Genomic DNA, 27,064 nt, shown 5'->3' with positions numbered 1-27,064 from the left:
CCCGTAACACATGAAGTTTGTGAAACTCGGCTAGTGTGCAAGATGCCTGGTCGCAGTACTTTGTTTAGTTGTTTCAGACCTTGTGGTACGGATTCCCGACTGGAGGACTCGTGTCCGATACCTCCGGTTGGAACTCCCACGTATGAACTGTATAGCAAACATGGGCTAGGCCCGATTACTTTTAATGAATACTGGATCAAATATACGAAGAAAGATGGTGACCTTCGCTGGCCACCACATGGTAGCTTCGAGGCCCCGATCTTAGATAATTTAGAGGTTAAGTTGTTCGCGAAGAAGTCAAGGCCGGCCATGTTTGATGCCTTTCGGTTGTGGCGTAAAGAAGCCCGACAGAAAGAAATCAGACAGACTAAACGAAATCAGCGAGATAGTGCTGGTACCATTGTAAAGAAAGCAGAGCAGTTCCAGAATGATAAGGAGGTTAGGGAAAAGGAAGTGTTTGACAGATTACAGCGTATGACTATAGATAAATGCTATCCTACTTTGCCTACGGAGTCGGAAAAGAAGGATGAGGCAGTTGAGGATCCTTTGATGTCCTATCTTATGAAATCGCCACCTCCGTACGTACAGGGTACCACAGCCCCTGTGATTCCCCCTGTACCTGTTCCTGCACCTATTCTTCCTCCGCCTGTTCCTCAACCTGCACCCGTCCTTCCGACTGTTCCTGCTCCTTCGTCTGTTGCTATTCCTACTGCTCCTCCGCTTCCACATACTCCTGCTCACGCTACTGCTCCTGCTCTGTTAACCCCTGCTGTTGTTTCTGTTTCTACTCCTTCACTTGTTAGTTCTGTGTCCTATACTTCTCCCTCTACTCGTAGTCGTAATTCTCTTCTTGCGGCTAGCTTCTTTCATTCGCTCGGACCTGTTCTTGGGTCCGCTGGTTCAGATGGTCCTCAGAGACGTAGTCAGCTTCCTGGTAATAGGGAACGTGCTTCGCTATATAATATGGCGATGGGTTGGATGACGCACCCCCTTAGAAATCCACCACGCGTTGTGCTCGACACGTTTTGTCAGTTCAATATACCAACCCAAAGATTTGTGTTCGAGGAAATGTGTAAGGTTCTTCGTGATCAGATATCGGCCGACGCACCTGACGAGGTGCTGACCGCGTTGTCTGATTTACAGCTTCAGTTCTCGACTGGACTGATAGTGGATACTAATGTTCGACGTGCTGTTGAACGATTGCTATCTTTTCGTCCCACGCCCATACCTCAAGCCTTGTTTGTTGAGGATGTCGAAAGACAGCCAGATGAGTCTGGTCAGTATCCTATGCGGGAAGTTCCGCCAGTTTGGATGCCAGGTAACCCCGCAGCTGCTCCTCCGATCTTGCCGTTCTTCCAGAGAGTATGGATACATCTCCCGTGGAAGCGATCAGAGGTGTTACAGGTGAAGCAATCTTTGCCTGACCCTCGCAAAAATCCTGCGGGGTATTACAAAGAATTATCGCAGCTCGTCGATGCTACGATAATGAATCTTGCCGATATCGACATGTTGTTTGGCAATGTCGTACCGCAGCCGGTATGGGCTAAGATTCGCCATGAAAACCATCCGAATGAATTAGGTGGTGCTTGGGCTGCCATTGTAGCGGCAGATGCCGGACAAGTTGGTGGTGCTAAGCCCGACCAGCTGATTACTGATCTTCCCCAAAGAATAATAACATTAATGAAAACTCTTATGCCGGCTATGAGGGTAAATTGGGACAAATTGTCAGCTTGTAAGCAAAAGAAGGACGAGAGTGTTTCCGACTTCTTTACGAGGTTCGAGGAGGCATTCATCGACCATAGTGGCCAGGATATGAGCACTGAGGGTGGTCAAAGGTTGTTCGTGGATAAATTTGTTTCGAACTTACTGCCCGATTTGAGCAATAAATTGAGGAATTCAGAAAGTGCATGGGCCGTTTCTACTTCAGCTCAGATATTGGCTACGGCACAATATTATGAGAACAGAGAGAAAGAAGAGAATGACCGTGCTGATAAAAAGACGAAAGAGCTAAAAACTAAAGTGCTGCTTCAGCAAGCGTATCCTCCACGTTCGAATCAGAATAATTCGCAACAAAATAGATCGCAGCCGCAATCGAACCGATCCCAAACTCGTACTGACTCCTCTTCCCAAAGATCCTCGTTAGGATACAACCAATGTGCTTATTGTAGGCAAGAGGGTCACATTAAATTCAATTGTCCTGTTCTAAATGAACGTAATAGTGGTAACTCATCTAGAGGAGGTCGTGGTGGTTCGCAGCAGGCACCACGTGGTAGAGGTCGTGGTGCTCAGAACGATCGCTCAGATAACTCATCGAATTCCGATAATTGTTTTGATCAACGTGGATCGTCGCAAGGACGATCTGCGCAGTACAATGTAGACGATTACTACGTCGATCAGGGAACTGACGACAGTAATTACTAGGACAGCCAAAGACAAGGAGAGGGAGTGGTATCAGTTCCGGTTGATCAGAGAGGGCCTTACGTCGCAGTTGCTACATCGGGCGTCGTTGAGCCTTTTCTGTTGGACACTGGTGCAGCGAAAAGTTCCATTAAGCATTCGAAACTCCCTGGCGCACCTTTGTCTGGCTTAACAAATGTTTCCGTTGGATTCTCTGGCGCCCCCGTTAGCAATCCAGTTTCGCGCCCTTTGCCCCTTAAAATTGGGCCACGTGAGCTAGAAGCTCCATTGATTCTAACCACGGGTTGTGGTGAAAATCTTTTGGGCCTGGATTTGCTTAAACGTTTGTATGCGACTTTGTATTGTTCTCCTGCGGGTGTGAAGCTTACGTTAGGAGAGAGGGTTGTCTCTCCCATGTACTTGTCCCTCGATAAGCTCCCACCGGAATTGAGTTCTCTTCCTGCGTCTTTGTGGGCAACGGGTTCAAATGATGTGGGCCTACTTGATATCTCACCATATGTTGTTCAGTTGAAATCTAATGTGCGATTGCCACGAATTCCCCAATATCGTATCTCCCTTGATGGTGAACGAGCACTGTTAGTGATCATTTATGATCTGATCGAGAAGGATGTCATTGAAGAGACTAGGGGAAACGTGTGCAACAGCCCTGTACTGCCCATTCTAAAACGTACTGATCCTTCGAAACCGCCTGTTTATCGCTTTGTTATCGATCTACGGGAGGTGAATAAAATTGTGGTTCCTCAATTCCCTGTTGTGCCTGACATCACGGCGCTACTGACTCTGATTCCAGTTTCTGCATTGTGGTTTTCGGTGATTGACTTGAAAAATGCGTTTTTCAGCATCCCGATTGCCGAGGAGAGCAGGGACCTTTTCGGTTTCTCTCTTGGTGGACGCAGCTTCCGGTTCAAACGCGCTCCTCAGGGCTACTGTGAAAGTCCATCGATTTACAGCCAAGCCTTGAAGGGTCAACTGGATGCGTTTAGGTTGCCGGTCGGTGCGGCCTTAATCCAATACGTCGACGACTTATTGGTAGCTGCTGATACTCAGGACATTTGCAAAATTGCTACGGTGTCGCTGCTGCAACATCTCTGTGAGTTGAATCATAAGGTGTCCCCTTCTAAACTCCAATATTGTTGTCAAGAAGTAACCTATCTAGGTCACTTATTGTCAAAGGAGGGAAGGAGGTTGACCCCAGAGAGAATTGCAGCAATTGCACGCATGGCTGTGCCAACAACCCAAAGAGATGTGCGTGCCTTTCTAGGTATCACGTCGTACTGCAGGCAATGGATTCCAAATTTTTCATTGCTAGCGAAACCATTAGTGGCTCTTACGTGCAAGGATGTTTCGACTCCTTTACCATGGACGGAATAATGTCAGAAAAGTTTTTCTGAACTGCGTGATTCATTATGTTCGGCTCCTGTGTTGGGTACTCCCGACTACAGCAAGCCGTTTACATTATATGTTCACGAGAGAGAAGGTTGTGCTTTGAGTGTCTTAACGCAACCTTTTGGTGGTAAGCAACGTCCATGTGCATATTTTTCCTCGACTTTGGACCTGGTAGCTAGAGCATTGCCGAGTTGTTTACGAGCAACAGCGGCAGCCGCGGTCTCCATCCGACAATCAGCAGGACTGGTCATGGATAATATGCTTACGGTGATGGTTCCGCATGCAGTCGATACTCTTTTGAATCGGACGAAAACTCAGCACTTGACGAGTGCGAGGTTGTCTGGTTACGAGTTGACGCTGTTGGCAAGCCACATTCAAATAAAACGTTGTAATGTTCTGAACCCGGCAACTTTGTTACCAATTAGCACAGAGTCAAATGTAGTAGCAGAACATGATTGTTACTTGAGGACCGAAGAAGAAACAAAAGGTCGAGTGGACCTTAAAAACACCCAATTGGAAGATCCGGATGGTACATTGTATGTGGATGGGTCATGCTTTAAGTTTGCCGAATGGCGATGTGACTACTGCTTATGCTGTTGTAACGTTGAATACTGTTGTTGAGACTGCAAGATTAAATCAGAATTCTGCCCAAGCTGCAGAGCTGATTGCTCTTACTAGAGCGTGTGTGTTAGCGAAAGGGAAACGTGTGAATGTGTTTACCGACAGCCAATATGCATTTGGCGTCGCACATAGTTTTGGACGATTGTGGAGAGAGAGAGGTTTCTTGACGTCGCATGGTACGAAGATTCAGCATGGCCAGCTTGTGAATGATCTTTTGGATGCACTGACGCTGCCTAAGCAAGTAGCGATTGTTAAATGTAGTGCGCATCGTAAGGTGACGGATGATGTTGGTCGTGGTAATGCGTTTGCGGATGAGACTGCTAAGGAGACTGCCCGGAACCTTAGCACTCGAATGTATGTGACGAGTTCGGTTAGGTGGCCTACAGAATCGAGCATGTGTGAGGATACTATCGAGAGTGTGAAAGCAATTCAGAATGAGGCCACCGACACTGAAAAGACGAAGTGGAAAGAAAGTACGGGAAAGTTGGATGCGAATGGTTGTTGGATTGATTTGTCTGATCAGAAGAGATGGATGTTACCGGATGCGTATGTGCTGGCTGTTGTGACAATGGCGCATGGGTTGGCACATATTAGCGCGAAAGGTATTTGCAAATTGTTGTCTCCTGTATGGAAGAATGATGGTATCACGAAATGTGCTGAACGTCTGGTGAAGAATTGTATGGTGTGCATGATGTACAATCCTGGCAAAGGAACCCCAACTCCTCCTGGCAGTTTTGCTCCCCCTTCATGCCCCTTTGAGGTGATTCAATTGGACTTCATCCATATGGAGAGATGCAATAACCTGAAATACGTTTTAGTTGTGGTTTGCGCATTCTCCCGATGGATCGAGGCTTATCCTCTCAAAGATAATACTGCTTTGTCTACTGCGAAAATCCTACTGAAGGAATACTTTCCTCGGTATGGAATGCCTAGAGTCGTGTGGTCAGATAACGGAAGTGAGTTTGTGGGTAGTGTGATGAAGAGTGTGTGTAAGGGCCTTGGAATTAATCAGAAATTGCACAGCGCCAATCATCCCCAGTCAGCTGGTTTGGTTGAAGGGTATAACGGCACCCTTAAACTAAAGCTAGAGAAGATTCAGGCTACGACTGGTCTTTCGTGGCCTGACGCTTTACCCTTAGCATTACTGTCAACTAGGGCGACTGTACACTCCCGAGTAGGGCTTAGTCCCTATGAAATAGTGTTCGGTCATCCTGCGAATGTGTGGGGGGTTCCTAGGCCAGGTATTTTTTGTGATCTTGAGTACCCAATGTTGATCGATTATCTTCATGACTTGACTGCTAAACTGAGGTTAATTCACCAACAGGTTCACGAAGCATTGCCGACGCAGACGGAGGGTCAAGGCCACCAGCTCCAGCCCGGAGATTGGGTGGTGACGCGGAACTTTTCGCGCAAGAACAACTTGGACCCGAGGTTTACCGGACCCTATCAGGTCCTCCTTGCCACGAGAACTGCAGTTCGTCTTGAGGGGCGGAAGAATTGGGTGCACGCCACCCACACAAAGAAAGTCCCCATCCCATTGCCAGCAGACTCGTGGGTGAGGACAGGCATTGCATCAACTGAAACCGAAGGATTGCCGGCGTTTGTACCTTTTAGCGACGCACAACCTGTCGGAGAATCCTCAGTGCAGCAGAGAGACACTGTTGAACGATTGTCAGAGAAGGACTCAAGACCAAAACATTCAGCTGATCAACAGGACGCTGTCCCTTCAACGGATCCTTTGTTCGACGAACAGACACGTCCTGGGAAAACTCGATACTTTTTACGATCTAGCACTAAAGACTAATAAAAGATCCTGCTTTGTTGTATTGACAACTGCATTATCCCGTTTTCCGTGATCAGTTTGAACATTCATATCACTGTAATTATTTCGTATATATTCATTGAGCTTCGTTCCTTACACTTTTTGCTTCCATAGCTGAGAGACATTGTTTTTGCATACATATATATATTGTGCATTGAAGGCCGTAGGGCCGCGCGCGTACTTCCTTCTGGATAGTAGGTCTTGACGCTAGGTTAAAGGCCGTTGGTTCCTGGGAACTCCTAGGGATTGACTATTGCTACACAGAACGAAGTGCGTCAAGAAACGTTGCGGACGGTCGTAGGGAATGACATTCTCGAAGCTGAATGATTTGGAAGGAGCTCAGGCTCATAGATTCAAGCTGCAGCAACTCAGCCGCACCAAATGCTTTATATTCCAACTATTTGTATTGTTTTTGACTGCTTCTGCATTATTGGCGGGTGGGGTGTATTACACGATGTCTTACTTCTTACCTTCTGCTACACCTACTCCTACTCCTGACCCTAAACTTACCTCCACTGTTTCTCCTCATTCCTTTCATATGTTACCCGAACACGAACAGGCTAGACGTGTAGAATTCCGCAATAATTCCTTTATTCAGCTCCTTCATCAGCATCAGTTAGTGGTTAACACTACTAATTGTTGGGTGTGTGGGTTGATGCCACATACTACGGATAAGGGAATTCCATATCTGGTGTTACCGTATAGTTCCCAAGGGTCTGCTCGAGCATTTCAGACAATGTTTCGAAGCGCACTGGGTTTCCACCCCATTCGAGAACCACGTTCTCCCTACTCTGGTCCTACCTCGTATCAAAAACCTTTGTCGATAGCAATAGAGGATTTAGATAGCGATATCTATGATCCCTCGCTTATTCCCGAAGAAGAGATACAAGCCTATAGGGTCCTAAGTAGAGGTGAATATAGTGTGTTCACCAGTGAAAAGCAGCTTAAAAGCTCGCCTCCATTCGAGCTGCTGCATTTTCATTCCAGATAACGCTCCAACTGTCTATCAAGCCATCTCGAGGTTGCATAAGATCTCCGAATCCATACGCGTGGATGTAGGGGATTGGACGCTACTTGGATGGTTTTGGGGCTTGATGTCGACTTGGGGTTGGAAGATTCTGATGATCATCGGAGTCGTTGTAGTGTTCCTGTTCACGTGTTGCCTTTGTGTGCAGTGTGGTCCTGCCTTATGTGGCCTCTGTGCTACAACGTGTATGAGACAGCCACCTGTTACCAAGGGGACTCGGTTGGACAGAGCTATGCTACAGCAACATCTCGATGGTCTGATGAATATCGAATATGATTCCGACTAGTGCTTGCCTACATGAGGGCAAAAGGAGCGTCTGAGGTTCCGTGACAATTGTAAGTGGTGTTTTCGACTCGCACGAATATGGTCGAGCCTGGTATCTATGAACCGCAAATGACGAGTTTAGTAAGTGTGCGCAGTTTCGCTGTGCTAACTTAAACCGTTCGTTTGTTATGTGGGTTTTTCATCTGTACCCACGGGTTCCATCTTAGATACGGCATCCATTTTGTCTCTTGCCCTCAAGTAGCCAGCGAACGGACGATGTCCGCTTCGCGACCCTGGGACTCCCAAGATATTTGCGGAAGACACATGTCCTTTGTAAGTGTCTTTATGACGAGGGGGATGATACTGTAAGGCAGATGGCCCGCTCGAGGCTCATCTCGCCGTGCCGGTTTATTGTCTCAGCCGTGCATCTCATTAGGCACGTCCCTTTGATGCCTGTATCTCGTGTTTCCCGATACCTCCCCTTTTACACCCTTTCCGATCTCCCCACTGTCTCCGTCTTCCTCTGCACCTGTCTTTGTTCCTATTTCGATCTGTTTTACTGCCGATTGGAATGCACTAATGTTGGGAAGATGGGTTTTTACAGTTGGGAACCGCCAAATGTTTCCGCACTTATGTTCCGGACCTTATGTGTATCAAAGTGACCAAAGCGACCCCTCTGGGGGATAATGGTGGGAACTGGGTTGTAAACTTTTGTGTACCATGTTGTCCTATGGGTAAAAACTGTATAAAAGGAGCGATCCACAGAACCAATTTGAAGCAGTCTCCCCAAGTTGCACGAGTTGTACTTGTCGTGATATCTGTGTTCCCTGCAGCAAATAAACCTTGAATCTTTGACGCCAAAGGAAGTGTCCCGTGTCTCTGTCATTCGTACGCCGGAGCAGGTTACCCACGAAGGTTTCAGGTGTTGTGCCCTGGCACCGCTGGGTCTTAAAGAACCCAGTCCTTCAGTGTCACTCTGCAATTCGAGCTTAAACCACAGGGAGAGTTGTTGATTGACATTATGTGTGATCTTAACATATCATTTGGTTGGAGTGGCCTTGGGGCTGATCTTCACAACTTCTTTATTCCATCATTGATGAGAAGGGGAAGATACCATCACTGATTGTGTTCTTCTCTCGGCACGCTATTTTCCAGTTTTAAGTATGTCATCACTTGTCAGGCCTGGAGCGCTCACAATCTAATTAGGATTTCCTTAAATTGGCATGCTGCTGGTGCTCCTGCCCCCCATTCAATTTTGAGGGGCAATGTCGTGGCGATAGAAGCTCGGGAAGAAAGATTAACTGGAAGACGATCTGTCCTATCCCTTTTTCATCAGAGTTGGTCAAGAATAGCTATGGGGACTTTGAGACATGCCTATTGGAAGATCTGTCTTTAGAACGCCAGGTGGCGGCTTCTTCTAACATTTGCTCCACAGTAAATGCAATGCTAACTGGTCGGGGGATAGTAGGTGGAGGGATTCTCCCTGAAGGTTTGATCATGCATGTTTGAGGGCCAATCATGATTTGGTACAGACCCTCAATTCCACACATAGAATGGCTGCCAGGGTGTTCAAATGCAGGGGGATATACAAAGCAGCTATTAAAAATAGGAAGGAAAGACTGAGCCATGGAATTTGGGAGGACCTAGCAGAAGCATGTCTCCAGAAAAGCAGTTCTAAATTTTGGGAACTTGCCAACCACCCTTTTTTTCTTGCAATGATTTCTCAGCCATCCATGATTTTATTTCCCCCAATATTTGAGTGTCCTATTTCAGTGGCAATTATGGCGTCAAAAGGGAACAAGTGCAGACTCTTTTGCTGTCTGGGACTACTCAAACCTTAGATTCACACTTGGGGAAGTCAGGGACGCTATAGGTTGTATTCACGGTAATAAGGCTCCTGGCCCTGAAGGGGTTCCTGCTGAGTTATTTAAGTTGAATGCTAATCGGTGAGAACCCCTACCTACTGTGTATCTGAATGGGGTTGTTACAACGGGGATCCCTTCCTCGTGGACGAGCTCTGTGACTATCCCCATCATAAAAAAGAGAGATAACGTAGAACAGAAATGTGATAGGTCAATATCTTTATTGAACTCCATAGTTAATATTGTAGGGAGCGTCTTCCTTACTCACCTTCAAGCGTGGATAGAGCAACATGCATTCTTTCTGATATCCAGTATGGCTTCAGTCAGAGGTAAAGTACGATTGTTCAGCCCCAGAATCTATATTTTAACATTAATAATTGTACCATAGCCAGACAGGGGAGTATTCACTTGGCTTTTATAGATCTCGCCTCTGCTTTCGAAACAAATTCTGGTCATTGATGGTCACCTTAGGGTTTGAACTTGAGGTTGTACATGTCCTGTATGATTTACATTCAAATATATCTGTGTGTGTGTAAGGTATAGCAGGAATAGGAACTGTACAAAACAATTTACGATCACTCAGGGGGTCAGGCAGGGTTGTATCCTGGCCCTATTTCTATTCACATTGTATATCAATTAACTCGAGAGCAAATTATTATGGGAGGGCCATACCCTACCCTGAATGGGCAAGCAACATATCCCTGTTCTCCTGTATAGGGATGATGCGGTCTTTATAGCAAGGACAGCTTTGGGTCTTTCACGATTATGAGATTCTTTTGTGAAACGTATAGCCTCTCTTGACTTTGCAATTATTTGTGGAATCACATGTAATGGACAAGGGCCCTAGATCCACAAAGCGCAGGAAACACAAGATAGTGGGGATAGAAATTACTGTGCTCTCCTTGTTTTTATATCTTGGGGCTCTGTTTGACCAGAAAAGGAACCTGGTGTCCCCTGATCTTTTCCAAACGGTCTCTCCTCAGGAGGACTGAAGGGGCAGTTTTTGATTATGACACTAGGCTTGTCAGCAAACCTATACAAACTCTATTGATGATTTTTTATGCTAAATGTAGGTCTGCTGTCTTATATGGTCATTAATTTTGGGTGTACTCTGACTGTTCTCAGTTTCAAGTGGTAGAGAATCTATTTTTATAGCTCTTGTTGTCTTTGCCTAGTGGCACATCCTCTATAAGCATTCATGGGGAGAGGTATTTAGTAGTTTGAATTGTCATTCAACCATTTTTAAAATGGCTGGCAATATGGGTCAACCCAGAACTTGAGTTGAGTCCGCTATTTATGAGAGATTGCCTCTCTTTTGATAAGGCAAGAGCATTGCCCGGTTGAATTAGGCGCAAGAAAGTTTCCAGACCCTTGGGTGACCTGAACCATATAAAGACCCTGAGCCTATCACTAAATCTGAATTAATCTGGACTAAGGATCATTTTCTTGCTCGTAGAAAATCTGATAGGGAGGCTCTAGAACTGCAAAAAGGTATAGTGAGGACTTTTGTCTTGCTTAAAACAACTCTGGATATCGAGATCCTATTTGATCTATGCTGGTAATTTTTATCATTGTTATAGCCTAACCGGTTGTCATTTTGGGTTGACATATCAGCTGTTTGCTTTTCCCAAAGGCAAAAGCAACAGTTGATGGACAGAATGCAGAACAATGTCATACATTCACCCCAGTTCAGAGATCTGGGCCTAAATCCATCGTTTTTTTTGCTCACCACACCACCCCAGTTTACACATGGCCATAGGCAAATCAGCCTTGACCCTGTGCCTCATGGGAACAGTCCAGCCCGAACTGCCAAGCCATATCTTCCCTGGACCGGAACAAGCATCCTAGGACCGGTTTTTGGCAATCAGCCATCTTCAGCCAGGATAGCTTGACTCCAGTGGCGCGGAGAGCACTGGACTCACGTCTGAGCATACCCGTCCCACTCGGGGTGACAAATGCAAAAACAACTGTTGATGGACAGAATGCAGAACAATGTCATACATTCAGCCCAGTACAGAGATCTGGGCCTAAATCCATTGTTTTTTTGCTCACCACGCCACCCCAGTAAAGACATGGCCATATGCAAATCAGCCTTGACCCTATGCCTCATGGGAACAGTCCAGCCCGAACTGCCAAGCCATATCTTCCCTGGACCGAAATCAAGCATCCTAGGATGGGTTTCTGGCTATCAGCCATCTTCAGCCAGGATAGCTTGACTCCAGTGGCGTGGAGAGCACAAGACTCAAGTCGGAGCATACCCGTCCCACTCGGGGTGACAAATGCAAAAACAACTGTTGATGGACAGAATGCAGAACAATGTCATACATTCAGCCCAGTACAGAGATCTGGGCCTAAATCCATTGTTTTTTTGCTCACCACGCCACCCCAGTAAAGACATGGCCATATGCAAATCAGCCTTGACCCTATGCCTCATGGGAACAGTCCAGCCCGAACTGCCAAGCCATATCTTCCCTGGACCGGAATCAAGCATCCTAGGATGGGTTTCTGGCTATCAGCCATCTTCAGCCAGGATAGATTGACTCCAGTGGGGGTGACCACTGCGCCTTTGGCCTGGTCACCCCCACGCTCCTGTGCCTGCTGCCGCTCCCGCAGCCCAAGCCACCCGAGGGCCGCTGAGCCCACACCTGCCTCCCGCAGCCCCAGCCACCCGAGGGCCCCCGAGCCCACACCAGCCTCCCGCAGCCCCAGCTACCCGAGGGCCGCCAAGCCGGCTCCAGCTTTTCCCGCCGCCCCAGCTACCCGAGGGCCGCCAAGCCGGCTCCAGCTTTTCCCGCCGCCCCAGCCCGTGGCCCCGCCCCCCCGACAGCCGATTGGCTTGCGCTCCCGCCTCCCCGCAGACCCTCCCGACCGGCTCCCTTCTTATGACGTCCCCAGAGCGACCGCGCAGCGGACGCGCGCAGCGGGAGCACCGATTGAGTGCCGAAGGTGCGCCAAAGGTAAGCCCGTCTACGCCCGTCCGCGCCAGGACCGCGCCCAGCGCCAGGACCCCTGGCCCACGCAGATCCCAGCCCACCCGCCGGACGTACGACGCCGCCACCCTCAACGCACTCAACGCCGGCCGAAGCCCAGGATGCTACAGAGCCACCCCGAGACGCACCCACGGACCCTTCTGCTGCAACTACTGCAAGTTCACCTGCATCCGGACCTGCACCACTCCAGCAGTGCCCAGGACCTCGACGAGCAACAGCAGCCGCAGCCACCTGAGATGCATCCTGCTCAACACCCGCTCCGTCCACAGGCACGCCATCGAGAACTGGAACCTGCTCGACATCACAGCCCCAGACGTCGCCTTCTTCACGGAAACCTGGATGAACGCCTCCTCTGCGCCTGACATCACCATCGCCATCCCAGACAGCTACAAGATCATCCGACGGGACCGCATCAACCACACCGGAGGAGGCATCGCCATCGTCCACAGGAACTCCATCCGCATCACGACCAACACCGACGACATCCTCACAACCACCGAGCACCTGCACTTCCAAGTCCACATCAACCCGAACACCACCCTCAGAGGCACCCTCATCTACAGACCCCCTGGACAACACACACAGTTCAGCGAAGACATCGCCGACTTCATCAGCCCACACGCCCTCTGCTCCGCTGACTACATCCTCCTCGGGGACCTCAACTTCCACCTGGAGAACAACAACGACCGCAACACCACCACCCTGCTGGACAACCTCGCCAACCTGGGACTCAAGCAACTGGTGACAACCCCCACCCACTACGCCGGACACACACTCGACCCCGTCTTCGCATCCAGCAAGGACATCGCCTTCAGCCACGCCACCGGACTCCACTGGACGGACCACAGCTGCGTCCACTTCAGCTTCGCAAGGACCACGATCCACAACCACCAGCAACAGGTTGCACGCAGGAACTGGAACAAGATCACAGCCGACCAGCTCGCGTCCTCCCTGAGCATGAACCCTCCCACCAGCACAACGAACCCTAGCCAGGCGGCCACCAACCTCACGAAGTGGATCAGCGACTGCGCAGACGAGCTCGCCCCCCTGAGGACCCCGCCTAGCAGACCCGGCAGCAAGAAAGCCCCATGGTTCACCGACGAACTCAAGAGCTCCAAGAAGAACTGTCGAGCCCTCGAGAAAACCTGGCGCAGAGTCCCAACTCCGGACAACATGACTGCCCTCAAGCACGCCACCCGAAAACACCACCAACTCATCCGTGCCACCAAGAAAACTGCATTCAAGGAACGACTGGACAAAAACGCACACAACAGCAAAGAACTCTTCAACATCGTCAAAGAGCTCTCCAACCCCAACGCTGGAAACAACGACATCACACCTTCGCAAGACCTCTGCAACTCCCTCGCCTCCTTCTTCCACAACAAGATCGCGGACATACACAACAGCTTCAGCACCCAACTGACGAACGCCACGACCGAACCACCGCCCCCCACCACCACCCTCCGCGCCTGGACTCCGATCAGCACCGAAGACACCGTCCGCACGATGAACTCTATCCACTCCGGATCTCCGACCGACCCCTGCCCTCACCACGTCTTCAACAAGGCCGACGCTGTCATCGCACCCCACCTGCGGGACTTCATCAACACCTCCTTCGAAACCGCTACCTTCCCGGAGAGCTGGAAGCACGCCGAACTCAGCGCTCTACTCAAGAAACCATCGGCTGACCCCACCGACCTCAAGAACTACCGCCCCATCTCGCTGCTCCCGTTTCCTGCAAAAGTCATCGAGAAGACCGTCAACAAGCAGCTGGCCGCCTTCCTCGAGACGAGCGGATCCCTCGACCCCTCGCAGTCTGGCTTCCGGGCCAACCACAGCACCGAGACCGCCCTGATCGCAGTCACCGTTGACATCCGAGCGCTGCTCGACAACGGAGAAACAGCGGCCCTCATCCTCCTAGACCTCTCCGCGGCCTTCGACACTGTCTGCCATCGTACCCTAGTACAACGCCTCAGCAACGTCGGAGTCCAGGAGAAGGCACTGGAGTGGATCATCTCCTTCCTCGCCGGGAGGACACAGAGAGTCCGCCTCCCCCCGTTCAGATCTGAAGCCACCGAAGTCATCTGCGGCGTCCCTCAGGGCTCCTCGCTCAGCCCAACCCTCTTCAACATCTACATGAGCCCACTCGCAGACATCGCACGCCAGCACAACCTCAACATCATCTCCTACGCCGACGGCACCCAGCTGATCCTCTCCCTAACCAACGACCCCGCTACCGCCAGAGCCAACCTTCACGAAGGGATGAAAGAGGTAGCCAAATGGATGAAGAACAGCCGCCTGAAACTGAACTCGGACAAGACGGAAGTCCTCATCCTGGGATCCTCACCCTCCGCCTGGGACGACTCCTGGTGGCCCCCCGCCTTAGGCAGCGCACCCAAACCAACAGACCACGCACGAAACCTGGGCTTCATCCTGGACTCCTCCCTCTCCATGACCAGACAAGTCAACGCTGTCTCCTCATCGTGCTTCAACATCCTGCGCATGCTATGCAAGATCTTCCGGTGGATCCCCACCGAGACCAGGAAGACGGTCACCCAGGCCCTCGTCACCAGCCGTCTGGACTACGGCAACACCCTCTACGCCGGAACCACCGCCAAACTCCAGAAGAGACTCCAGCGGATCCAGAACGCCTCAGCACGACTCATCCTGGACATCCCCCGTCGCAGCCACATCTCCGGACACCTGAGAGATCTGCACTGGCTCCCGGTCAACAAAAGAATCACCTTCCGTCTCCTCACCCACGCACACAAAGCCCTACACAGCCAAGGCCCAGGATACCTCAACAGCTGCCTCAACTTCTACGCTCCCAAACGCCAGCTTCGCTCGACCAGCCAAGCCCTCACCGCCGTCCCCCGCATCTGTAGAACCACCACAGGGGGACGGTCCTTCTCCTACCTCGCCACCAAGACTTGGAACTCCCTCCCCACCCACCTTCGCCTGACCCAGGACCACCTCGCCTTCAGGAAGCAACTCAAGACCTGGCTGTTCGAGTAGTAACAGACCCCCCCCCCCCCCCCCCCCCCCCAGCGCCTTGGAACCCTCTGGGTAAGTAGTGCGCTATATAAATTTGATGATTGATTGATTGATTGAGTGGCGTGGTGAGCACAGGACTCACGTCTGAGCATACCCGTCCCACTCCGGGTGACACATGCAAAAACAACAGTTGATGGACAGAATGCAGAACAATGTCATACATTCACCCCAGTACAGAGATCTGGAAATCCATTGTTTTTTTGCTCACCACACCACCCCAGTTCAGACATGGCCATATGCAAATCAGCCTTGAACATGTGCTTCATGGGAACAGTCCAGCCGGAACTGCCAAGCCATATCTTCCCTGGACCGGAATCGAACATCCTAGGACCGGTTTCTGGCTATCAGCCGTCTTCAGCCAGGATAGCTTGACTCCAGTGGCGTGGAGAGCACGGGACTCACGTCTGAGCAAACCCGTACCACTCGGGTGACAAATGCAAAAACAATATTTGATGGACAGAATGCAGAACAATGTCATACATTCACTCCAGTACAGAGATCTGGACCTGAAATCCATAGTTTTTTTGCTCACCACACCACCCCAGTTCAGACATGGCCATATGCAAATCAGCCTTGACCCTGTGCCTCATGAGAACAGTCCAGCCCGCACTGCCAAGCCATATCTTCCCTGGACCGGAATCAAGCATCCTAGGACCGGTTTCTGGCTATCAGCCGTCTTCAGCCATGATAATTTGACTCCAGTGGCGTGGAGAGCACGGGATTCACGTCTGAGCGTACCCGTCCCACTCTGGGTGACAAATGCAAAAACAACAGTTGATGGACAGAATGCAGAACAATGTCATACATTCACTCCAGTACAGAGATCTGGACCTGAAATCCATAGTTTTTTTGCTTACCACACCATCCCAGTTCAGACATGGCCATATGCAAATCAGCCTTGACCCTGTGCCTCATGGGAATAGTCCACCCCAAATGCCAAGCCATATGTTCCCTGGACCGGAATCAAGCATCCTAGGACCGGTTTCCGGCTATCAGCCGTCTTGAGCCAGGATAGCTTGACTCCAGTGGCATGGAGAGCAAGGGACTCACATCTGAGCATACCCGTCCCACTCGGGGGGACAAATGCAAAAACAACAGTTGATGGACAGAATGCAGAACAATGTCATACATTCACCCCAGTACAGAGATCTGGGCCTAGATCCATCGTTTTTTTGCTCACCACACCACCCCAGTTCAGACCTGGCCATATGCAAATCAACCTTGACCCTTTGCCTCATGGGAACAGTCCAGCCCAAACTGCAAAGTGGCAGAGTGGGCTAAAGAACGGTGATGGATTAAACCCAGATCTGTTGACTGGGTGTGAGTGTTTGATTAGTTCAGATGCTTAGTCCATCACCACCCCCTTTTGTACTGCTTTGTTTGCCATAAGTTGGCAGGGTATGCTCAGACGTGAGTCCCTTGCTCACTTTGCCACTGGATTCAAGCAAGCCTGTCTGAAGATGGCTGTAATGCTAGAAACCGGCCCTAGGAAGCTTGTTTCCGGTCCAGGAAAGGCATGGCTTGGCAGTTCGGGCTGGACTGTTCCCATGAGGCACAGAGTCAGACTGATTTGCATATGGCCATGTCTGAACTGGGGTGGCAGAGTGGTCTAAAGAACGGTGATGGATAAAACCCAGATCTGTTGACTGGGTGTGAGTGTTTGATTAGTTCAGTTGCTCAGTCATCACCACCCCTTTTTGTACCGCTTTGTTCGCCATAAGTTGGCAGGGTATTCTCAGACGTGAGTCCCTTACTCACTTTGCCACTGGATTCAAGCAAGCCTGGCTGAATACGGCTGTAATGCCAGAAACCAGTCCTAGGAAGCTTGTTTCCGGTCCAGGGAAGGCATGGCTTGGCAGTTCAGGCTGGACTGCTCCCATGAGGCACAGGGTCAGACTGATTTGGATATGGCCATGTCTGAACTTGGGTGGCAGAGTGGGCTAAAGAACGGTGATGGATTAAACCCAGATCTGTTGACTGGGTGTGAGTGTTTGATTAGTTCAGATGCTTAGTCCATCACCACCCCCTTTTGTACCGCTTTGTTCGCCATAGGTTGGCAGGGTATGCTCAGACGTGAGTCCCTTGCTCACTTTGCCACTGGATTCAAGCAAGCCTGGCTGAAGACGGCTGAAATGCCAGAAGCCGGTCCTAGGAAGCTTGTTTCCGGTCCAGGGAAGGCATGGCTTGTCAGTTCGGGCTGGACTGTTCCCATGAGGCACAGGGTCAGACTGATTTGCATATGGTCATGTCTGAACTGGGGTGGCAGAGTGGGCTAAAGAACGGTGATGGATTAAACTCAGATCTGTTGACTGGGTGTGAGTGTTTGATTAGTTCAGATGCCTAGTCCATCACCACCCCGTTTTGTACCGCTTTGTTCGCCATAAGTTGGCTGGGTATGCTCAGACTTGAGTCCCTTGCTCACTTTGCCAGTGGATTCAAGCAAGCCTGGCTGAAGACGGCTATAATGCCAGAAACCGGTCCTAGGAAGCTTGCTTCCGGTCCAGGGAAGGCATGGCTTGGCAGTTCGAGCTGGACTGTTCCCATGAGGCACAGTGTCAGACTGATTAGCATATAGCCATGTCTGAACTGGGGTGGCAGAGTGGGCTAAAGAACGGTAATGGATTAAACCCAGATCTGTTGACTAGATGTGAGTGTTTGATTAGTTCAGATGCTTAGTCCATCACCACCCCCTTTTGTACCACTTTGTTCGCCATAAGTTGGCAGGGTATGCTCAGACATGTGTCCCTTGCTCACTTTGCCACTGGATTCAAGCAAGCCTGGCTGAAGACGGCTGTAGTGCCAGAAACCGGTCCTAGGAAGCTTGTTTCCAGTCCAGGAAAGGCATGGCTTGGCAGTTCGGGCTGGATTGTTCCCATGAGGCATAGGGTCAGACTGATTTGCATATGGCCATGTCTGAACTGGGGTGGTAGAGTGGGCTAAAGAACGGTGATGGATTAAACCCAGATCTGTTGACTGGGTGTGAGTGTTCGATTAGTTCAGATGCTTAGTCCGTCACCACCCCCTTTTGTACCGCTTTGTTCGCCATAAATTGGCAGGGTATGCTCCGACGTGAGTCCCTTGCTCACTTGGCCACTGGATTCAAGCAAGCCTGGCTGAAGACGGCTGTAATGCCAGAAACCGGTCCTAGGAAGCTTGTTTTCGGTCCAGGGAAGGCATGGCTTGGCAGTTCGGGCTGGCCTGTTCCCATGAGGCACAGGGTCAGACTGATTTGCATATGGCCATGTCTGAACTGGGGTGGCAGAGTGGGCTAAAAACGGTGATGGATAAAACCCAGATCTGTTGACTGGGTGTGAGTGTTTGATTAGTTCAGATGCTTAGTCCATCACCACCCCCTTTTGTACTGCTTTTCCCAAAGAGCAGTCCTTGGCGGAGAATTTTACTCCCTGTCACAGTGATAATAAACTTTTCACTTTCTTTTTTTCTGTGATTTTTATAGCAACCTATGTTGCAAATGTATAATTTCCCAGTTTAAATGATTGAATTTTGCGCTGGCAAGATCCGCCTGTATGTTTTAACAGATGTTATCTTTAGATTGTACTTGTCTGTTTGATGCAGGTTTCTATGGCCCGCTGTTAGGAAGAGATCGTTTTTATAGGTTTTTAACCCTTCCCATGCTCATGACGGAATGGTACGTCAGGAGCACAAGTTCTAGTGTGCTCATGACGGAACCATTCCGTCATGGACACATGCTCAGGAAATCCCTCTGTTGCAGACAGCAGAGGGATTTCCCCTTTTTGTTTGCCTGCAGAGGTGGTGAAGAGCTCCCCCAACCTCCCCGGGCCTGTTTGTTAAATTCTTTGCAATGACGATCGCGCACATGGTTCGCTATCATCATTGCAACAAAATATAAACTAAAACTTAGTTTTATTTTCTCAGTTTCGGTGCTTGTGGGGCTATCTCAGCCCCCCGAGCACCAAAAAAGATGGAAGAGGTATGGTTGGAAAGGGGATAATCTCCCCTTTCCAATGGTACCCTTTGCTCGTAGATTCCTGATTGGGGATCACCCCAGAAGTGTGATCCCCAAGCAGGGATCCACCCACTAGCACCAGGGAGGGGGAGGGGGACAGATGGGAGTGACAGACCCCAATCTGCCCCCCGGGGGGGGGGGGGGCAGAAAGCCCATTAGCCACCAGGGATTATTTTTAGTTTATTGACGTTGGGGTGAGGGCTGCCCAAAAAGGGCATGGCAATGTCCCCCCCTCAGAGAAATGTAAGTCTTTTTGCCCCCCGGGGGCAGATGGGGGCAGTAGCGCCCAAGCTGCCCCCCGGGGGGCAGAAAGCTCACTAGGAACCAGGGATTTTTTTTATTGACGTTAGGTTGGGGGCTGCCCAAAAAGGGCATGGCAATGCCCCCACCCCCCCAAAGAAATGTCAGTCTTTCTGCCCCACCGGGGGCAGATGGAGGCAGTAGCCCGCAATCTGCTCCCCCTGGGGGGCGGAAAGCCCACCAGAAACCAGGGATTTTTTGTATTGATGCTAGCGTGGGGGCTTCCCAAAAAGGGCATGGCAATGCCCCCACCCCCCCAATGAAATGTCAGTCTTTCTGCCCCACCGGGGGCAGATGGAGGCAGTAGCCCGCAATCTGCTCCCCCTGGGGGGCGGAAAGCCCACCAGAAACCAGGGATTTTTTGTATTGATGCTAGCGTGGGGGCTTCCGAAAAAGGGCATGGCAATGCCCCCACCCCGGGAAATGTAAGTCTTTTTGCCCCCCCTGGGGGGCAGATGGGGTGTTAGTGCCCAATCTGCCCCCCGGGGGGACAGAAAGCCCACTAGGAAAAAGTTTTTTTTTATTGACCTTGGGTTGAGGGCTGCCCAAAAAGGACATGGCATTGCCCCCACCCCACACAAAGAAATCTGTCTTTCTGCCCCCAATCTGCCCCCCCCTATCCCCCCCGGAGGCGGAAAGCCCACTAGAATCAAGGGATTAATATTTTTATTGACGTTGGGGTGGAGGCTGCCCAAAAAGAGCATGGCAATGCCCCCAGCCCCCCAGAGAGATGTAAGTCTTTCTGCCCCCCCCCCCTGGGGGGCAGATGGGGGCAGTAGCCCCCGATCTGCCCCCCTAGGGGCAGAAAGCCCACTAGGATCCAGGGATTGTTGTTTTTTTTACGTGGGGGGCTGCCTAAAAAGGGCATGGCAATGCCCCCCCGCCTCCCAGAGAAATGTCAGTCTATCTGCCCCCCGGGGAGCAGATGGGGCAGAAGCCCCTAATTTGCCCCCCCCCTCCCAGAGTGGCTGAAAGCCCACTAGGAACCAGGGATTCTTTTTTTATTGACGTTGAGATGGGGCTGCCCAAAAAGGGCATGGCAATAACCCCCCAGAGAAATGTAAGTCTTTGATGTGGGCAGTAGCCCCCAATCTGCCCCCCCAGGGGGCAGAAAGCCCACTAGGCACCAGCAATTACGCTGGCTTTTTTATGCGTGAGAGTGGGGGCTGCCCAGAATGGCATTCCAATTCCACCACCCCCCAAAAACATAGCGACAGTCTTTCTGCCTCCCTTGGGGGCATATCAGGGAAACACCCCCCTTCGATTCTCCCCTTTGGGCTGCAGAAAGCCCACTAGGCACATACTAGGCACATACTTGTTTTTAGCAATGTGCCTACCTGTGGATTTTGGGTCCTAGCAGAGCCGGCACACAGGGAAACCTTGCAAACCTGTAAATGTTTTCAAATTAGACACTAAGGGGAATCCAGGATGGGGTGATTTGTGTGCCTTTCACCAGGTTCTGTTACCCAGAATTCCTTTCAAACATCAAACTTAGGGCCCGATGTAGGTAGGCCGTTACTGATCGGTAACAGCCGAAAAAATCGGAGTGAAAACCGATTCGGAATGAGTACCGAATGGAAAAGAATCCGTTACGTACATACCGAAAATCGGATATGTAACGAATCGGTAACACACCGAATCGGATGCAAACACCGATTCGGTCAATGTACCGAATCGGTAGACACACCGAATCGGAAAATAACCGATTCGGTCCATGTACCGATTCGGTAGTGACACCGATTCGGAAAATAACCGATTCGGTCCATGTACCGATTCGGTAGTGACACCGATTCGGAAATTATCCGAATCGGCCCATGTACCGATTCGGTAGACACACCGATTCGGAATGAAGCCGATTCGGTCCATGTACCGAATCGGTAGATAGACCGAATCGGACATGAGCCGAATCGGAGAACATACCGATTCGTATGAATCACCGATCGGGAAATTCCCCGATTCCGACAGATGGGGAGATGTAGGGAGGCACAGAAACACCGAAATCGGCTCAGAATCAGTAGAATTCACTCGGTATTTACCATGGATTACAATCAGGTGGTAACCAACTCCAACCCATATAAACAGCCCCAAAATGCATTGCAACTTGCAGGACAGACAGAGGATAACCCTGTTCATGCTCACAGAGGCAGAGATCCTACAGAGATACAGGCTACATCTCTGACACCATACTTGAGCTCATCAGGGATCTCAAACCATTCTTGGACCACCACACCCCAAGGGCACACGCCATCCCAGCACACGTCCAGGTGCTATGCAGCCTACACCTGCTAGCGTCTGGCAGCTATCAAAGTGGAGTTGCAGCGGCAGGAGGGGTGAGCCAGAGCAGCCTGTCAAGGTTCTTCCACACATTCCTTGACGCCATGATACACAGGATGGACCAATACATCTCTTTCCCTGCAACCCACGCAGAACTGCTACAAACTAAAGCTGACTTCTACCAGATGGCACAATTTCCCCAAATCATTGGTTGCATAGATGGCACGCACATTCCGATTTGCCCACCAGCGGACACAGAATACATATACCGCAATCGGAAGTCTACACACACCATCAACGTGCAGGTGATCTGCAATGCGAAGTGCACCATCACAGACCTGGTAGCAAAATTTCCAGGGAGTACCCATGACTCCTATATTTTCCAACAGAGCGGCATCTCTGCACGGCTGATGGCTGGCGAATTTGGTGAAGGATACCTCCTAGGTGAGACACATCATCAGACCCCCATAACACACAGTAGCTAGGTGGAATACATGTATGCATGTGTGTAATGTTACCCCTTTCTCTTCCAGGCGACAGTGCATATGCCCTCCGCTCATTCATACTCACCCCCTACCTCAACCCCTCCACACCCAGCCAAAGGAGGTATAACCGGGCCCACATACGCACAAGGAATGTCGTCGAACGGACCTTTGGCATCTGGAAAAGTAGATTCAGATGCCTGCACAAGAGTGGAGGTGCAAGGCAGTATACCCCCATCACCTGCTGCAAGATCATAGCTGTATGTGCAATGTTACACAACCTTGCGGTGAAGAAGGGCACTGAGGTGGAGTTGTCTGACTACGAGGACCATGACGACGACGAAGCTGTGCCACTGACACAGCCAGCTGGGGTGTGTACGCCAAGTGATGGCAGATACAGACGTGAGGAGATTACAGAAAACTATTTCTGAGTGAGTACAGATGCAAAGACAGCTAAATGTCTGTAATACTGTTGCAACACAGTTACTGCACTGATGTGCAACAAAAAAAAGTGTAACGGCAAAGAAAACAAAAGTCCAAGGTCCAGGTTGCCTCACCCGCCCATGCAAGGCTATTTCTTTGACCGCTTGGCAGCCCCACTGGGGTGTCCCTCAGCCCCCTCAGAATGACCAGCGGCATCTGCGGAGCGCCTGGTGCTCCTGCGTGGCTCTGACGCAGCGCTGGCCGGGCTGCTGCGGCTGCTGCTGTCCCCAGCATCCCCCAGGTCCAGGGCAGGATTTGCGGCAGTGTTAGAGATGATCATGGCCTCCATTGCAGTCGTGATGCGGGCCATTCCCCTTGTTATCTCTGCCGTATTTTGTGTGAGGCTAGACTCCATGTTGGCACTGCACTGGCAGAGTTGTGCCGTTGCCGCAGCAAGGCGGCTCATGGAGCGGTTCTGCACCCGGGCATCCCGCCTGCGCACCAGCTCATGCTCCTCCATTCTGCCACACAACTGGGTTATGGCAGTGGTTAGCCTGCCTAAACCTGCTGCTACCTCCTTGTTTGAATCCACGAAGGCCTGAAATCCTTTTACCATTTCCCCCATCTGCAGGTTGTGCTGCAGGAGCTGGCGTTGGCAGGCCATCATGGATTTTGCCTGCTGCCTTTGTATCTTTACCATCTTTCCTTCGAGGCCCAGGAAGACACTGCCCTCCCGTGCTGGTGCTGCTGTGGTGGGGATGGCACGGCGCCGGGTACTGCTGCTGCCGGCCTGCTGAGTGGGCTGGGGTGCCACTGGTGGGGGTGTGGTGCTGGCCGGGGCCTGAGCCCCTGCTCCCAGGACAGGTTGTACTGGTGCCACAGCCATGGTCGTGGCAGGAGCTGGTGTAAGTGGAAGGAGGTCCCTTGTCGGGGAGTTCTCTGGGGAGAACTGCAAGGGGGGTGTGCTGGGCATTTGTGGGGAGTGCAGTGCTTCAAAGTCTATTACCAGGTCTCCCTCCATACCAAGCCCTATGGTGTTTTCGTCCTCCTCCTCCTCGGCAGCCTGGCTGGTGCTCGGCCCTGCGAGTGCAGTGTCAGATGGTGCTGCTGCCTCTGTTGACATTGTTTGTCCGCCTGATGGTGCCCCTAGGTACAAAGAAGCATTTGTAAATTGAGTGCCGATGTATTACAGTCAGTACAATTAAAGCATTCCACATGTCCTTGCATCTCCTTAGAATGTGTTCCACTGTTTCCTGTCTTGTGATTCTGCACTGCCATAGTTTGCTAACTTCTGCTGACTACATGTACCATGATGCTTGTCTCTTGTATGTTGGTTACAGTACTGTGCTGGGGTTTGCCTATGCATTGTGTCTAATGGGGAGGTGTCTGGTAGGGTGTGTCATGATGCGCATGCTTCTTACCTGTAGCTGTAGCTCTGGCTGAGCTGTCCAGGGTCCCAATTCCAGTTACGCTCTCCCTCTCAATGGTGGTGGACACCATTTCCTCGAGGTCTGTGAGGGGTGGCGCCGGGTTCCTGCCTCCACCAGTGCCTCCAGCCTGCCTCTGGATCTCTGCCATCTTCCGTTTTGTGAGGCTGCGGATGTCATAGAAACGCTTCTTCAGCTCTTCCAGGGACCTGGGGGTGACACCCACAGCATTCACCTTTTGGGCGATTTCGCTCCAGATCCTCCTCTTGGTGCTGTCTGGAACATTCAGGGACAGCTTTCCAAATAGCTGCCGGTGCACCCTCACCACCTCCTCAACCAACACCTGCAGCTCGGTGGTGCTGAACTTAGGCTTCCTCTTCTGGGAGGACTTCTGGCTCTCACTCTGGTTTGCCATCTTGTTCAGAACAGTTCACAACCTCCTACTCCCACTGCTGCTAACTGTGAGTGTTCAGCTCAGGCTGGCTCTCCAGAAAGTTCTTAATTAGCTGCACCTGCCAGGGTTGCCACTCCCTGTTTGGGTGGGGGAGGGGGAGCCACCTCATTGGCTGAATCGGCTTTTGCCGAATCGGCTTTTACCGAATCGGATATTACCGAATCGGTAAAATCCGATTCGGTATTATCCGAATCGGATTTTACCGATTCGGTTTCTTCAATGCATTCCTATGGGCTTTTTGGCCATGGGTGTGTTTTCATAGCTACGATTCGTTAATTGCCGAATCGGATTTTACCGACTCGGCTATTTCCGATTCGTTGGTAGCCGATTCGGCTATTTACGATTCGGTGGTAGCCGATTCGGTACTTTCCGATTCGGTCCGTGCCGATTCGGAACGTACCGATTCACATTACCGATGCCGACCGAATCGGTATTATTTCGCCGTTTGTTTGCTACATCTCGTTTTCCGATTTCAGAATACCGATTCGGCCCGCCTCGGTATTTTGAAATCGGAAAATCCCTTTTACCTACATCGGGCCCTTAGTTTTTAAAATAACACTTTTTCCTCACATTTCTGTGACGTAAAGTTCTTCAATCTGGGGGGATCCACAAAATTCCACCCACCCCCCATTCCCCAAAGTCTCCTGAGAAAAATGGTACCTCACTTGTGTGCGTAGGCCTAGTGCCCGAGACCCACCCACGCAAGTGAGGTACCATTTTTCTCAGAAGACTTTGGTTTACGCGGGATGAGTGGAAATTTGTGGATCCACGCAGATTCCAGAACTTTTCACCACAGAAATGTGAGGAAAATTAGTTTTTTTGGGACATTTTTTTAGGTTTGCAAGGGATTCTGGGTAACAGAACCTGGTGAGAGGCAGCCAAGTCATCCTATGCTGTATTCCCCTGGGTGTATAGTTTTAAAAAATGTATAGGTTTTCTAGGTTTCCCTAGGAGCCGGCAGAGCTAGGGTTAAAAACGACAGCTAGGCACTTTGCCAAAAAAGGGTAATTTTTCACTGTGAAATTGTGGTGTGTCCATGTTGCGTTTTACTAGGCCTACCCACACAAGTGAGGCACCATTTTTCTTGGAAGTCTTTGGGGAATGCGGGATGGGTGGAAATTTGTGGATCCACGCAGATTCCAGGACTTTCCACCACAGAAATGTGAGGAAAATTAGTTTTTTGGACAATTTATTAGGCGTGCAAGGGATTCTGGGTAACAGAACCTGGTGTGAGCTAGTCAAGTCACCCCATCCTGGATTGCCCTTGGTGTCTAGTTTTCAAAAATGTATAGGTTTGTTAGGTTTCCCTAGGTGCCAGCAGAGCTAGGGATCATAATCTACAGCTAGGCACTTTGCAAAACAAGGATAATTTTTCATTGTGAAAACGTGGTGTGTTCACGTTGCATTGTGAGCCGTTTCCTGTCGTGGGCACTATGCCTACCCACACAAGTGAGGTACCATTTTTATCAGGAGACTTAGGGTAATTCAGATTTGTAAAGCAACTGTTGTTACCTATTGACTTTTGATGCATTTCTGCCTTCCAAATGAAAGACAATGTCTAAAAAAGTGTGAGTATTCCCAATTTCGGAAATGTGCAAATATCTACTGTTTCTAAACTCTATATTTTGTTCCCATTTCAGAAATACAAAGGTGTCTTTCATAACGATTTTCTCCATGTATACTTTTTCCCAGAATAATTGCTATATACCCGGTACATAATAAAAAACCATTGCAAGTCGCTTCTCAGTTTTTGGGTCTGAGTCTGTTGGGTTCTTGGTGAACCTACAAGTCTTATATATCCCCACAACCAGTAAGGCCCAGTGGATGTAATGGAATATTGCTTTCAAAGAGTTGTCATAATTAGAAGAAGTTAACAGTGAAAACTGTTTTTTTCAACTAATTTTAAATGTTTCCTATATTTAACGGTTAGTTTCTATAACGAAACCTTGAAGGATCTACACAAATTACCCCTTGCTGAATTCAGAATGTTGTCTACTTTTCCAAAATGTATAGCTGTCCAGGATCCATTATTGCTTTCGTACCATTTCTACCATTAATTGGAAGGAGGTTGAAAGCACAAAAAATAGCAAAAATAGGCAATGTCCCAGAAAAATGCCAAAACTGTCTACAAAATGTTGGTTTCATGACAAAAGTCTGCTTGTCCCTGAAAGCTGGAAAATGGTGATTTCAGCACCATAACCCCTCTTTGATACCATTTGCAGAGACAAAAACAGACGCTTTCATCTGTAGCCCTTTTTTCGCATTTTTCCCC

General features: G+C 50.1%; 1 protein-coding gene across 2 annotated transcripts in view; it reads left to right on the top strand.

Moving 5' to 3' along the window:
• LOC147703735 (programmed cell death 1 ligand 1-like) overlaps positions 1 to 27,064 on the top strand; it is a 286,137-nt gene that overhangs the window by 96,093 nt on the left and 162,980 nt on the right. The gene's annotated exons all lie outside the window — the stretch shown is intronic.

This window comes from Lissotriton vulgaris, chromosome 7 (assembly GCF_964263255.1).
Source record: "Lissotriton vulgaris chromosome 7, aLisVul1.2, whole genome shotgun sequence".
Taxonomy (NCBI): domain Eukaryota; kingdom Metazoa; phylum Chordata; class Amphibia; order Caudata; family Salamandridae; genus Lissotriton; species Lissotriton vulgaris.
This window is presented reverse-complemented; position numbering and strand designations above follow the sequence as displayed.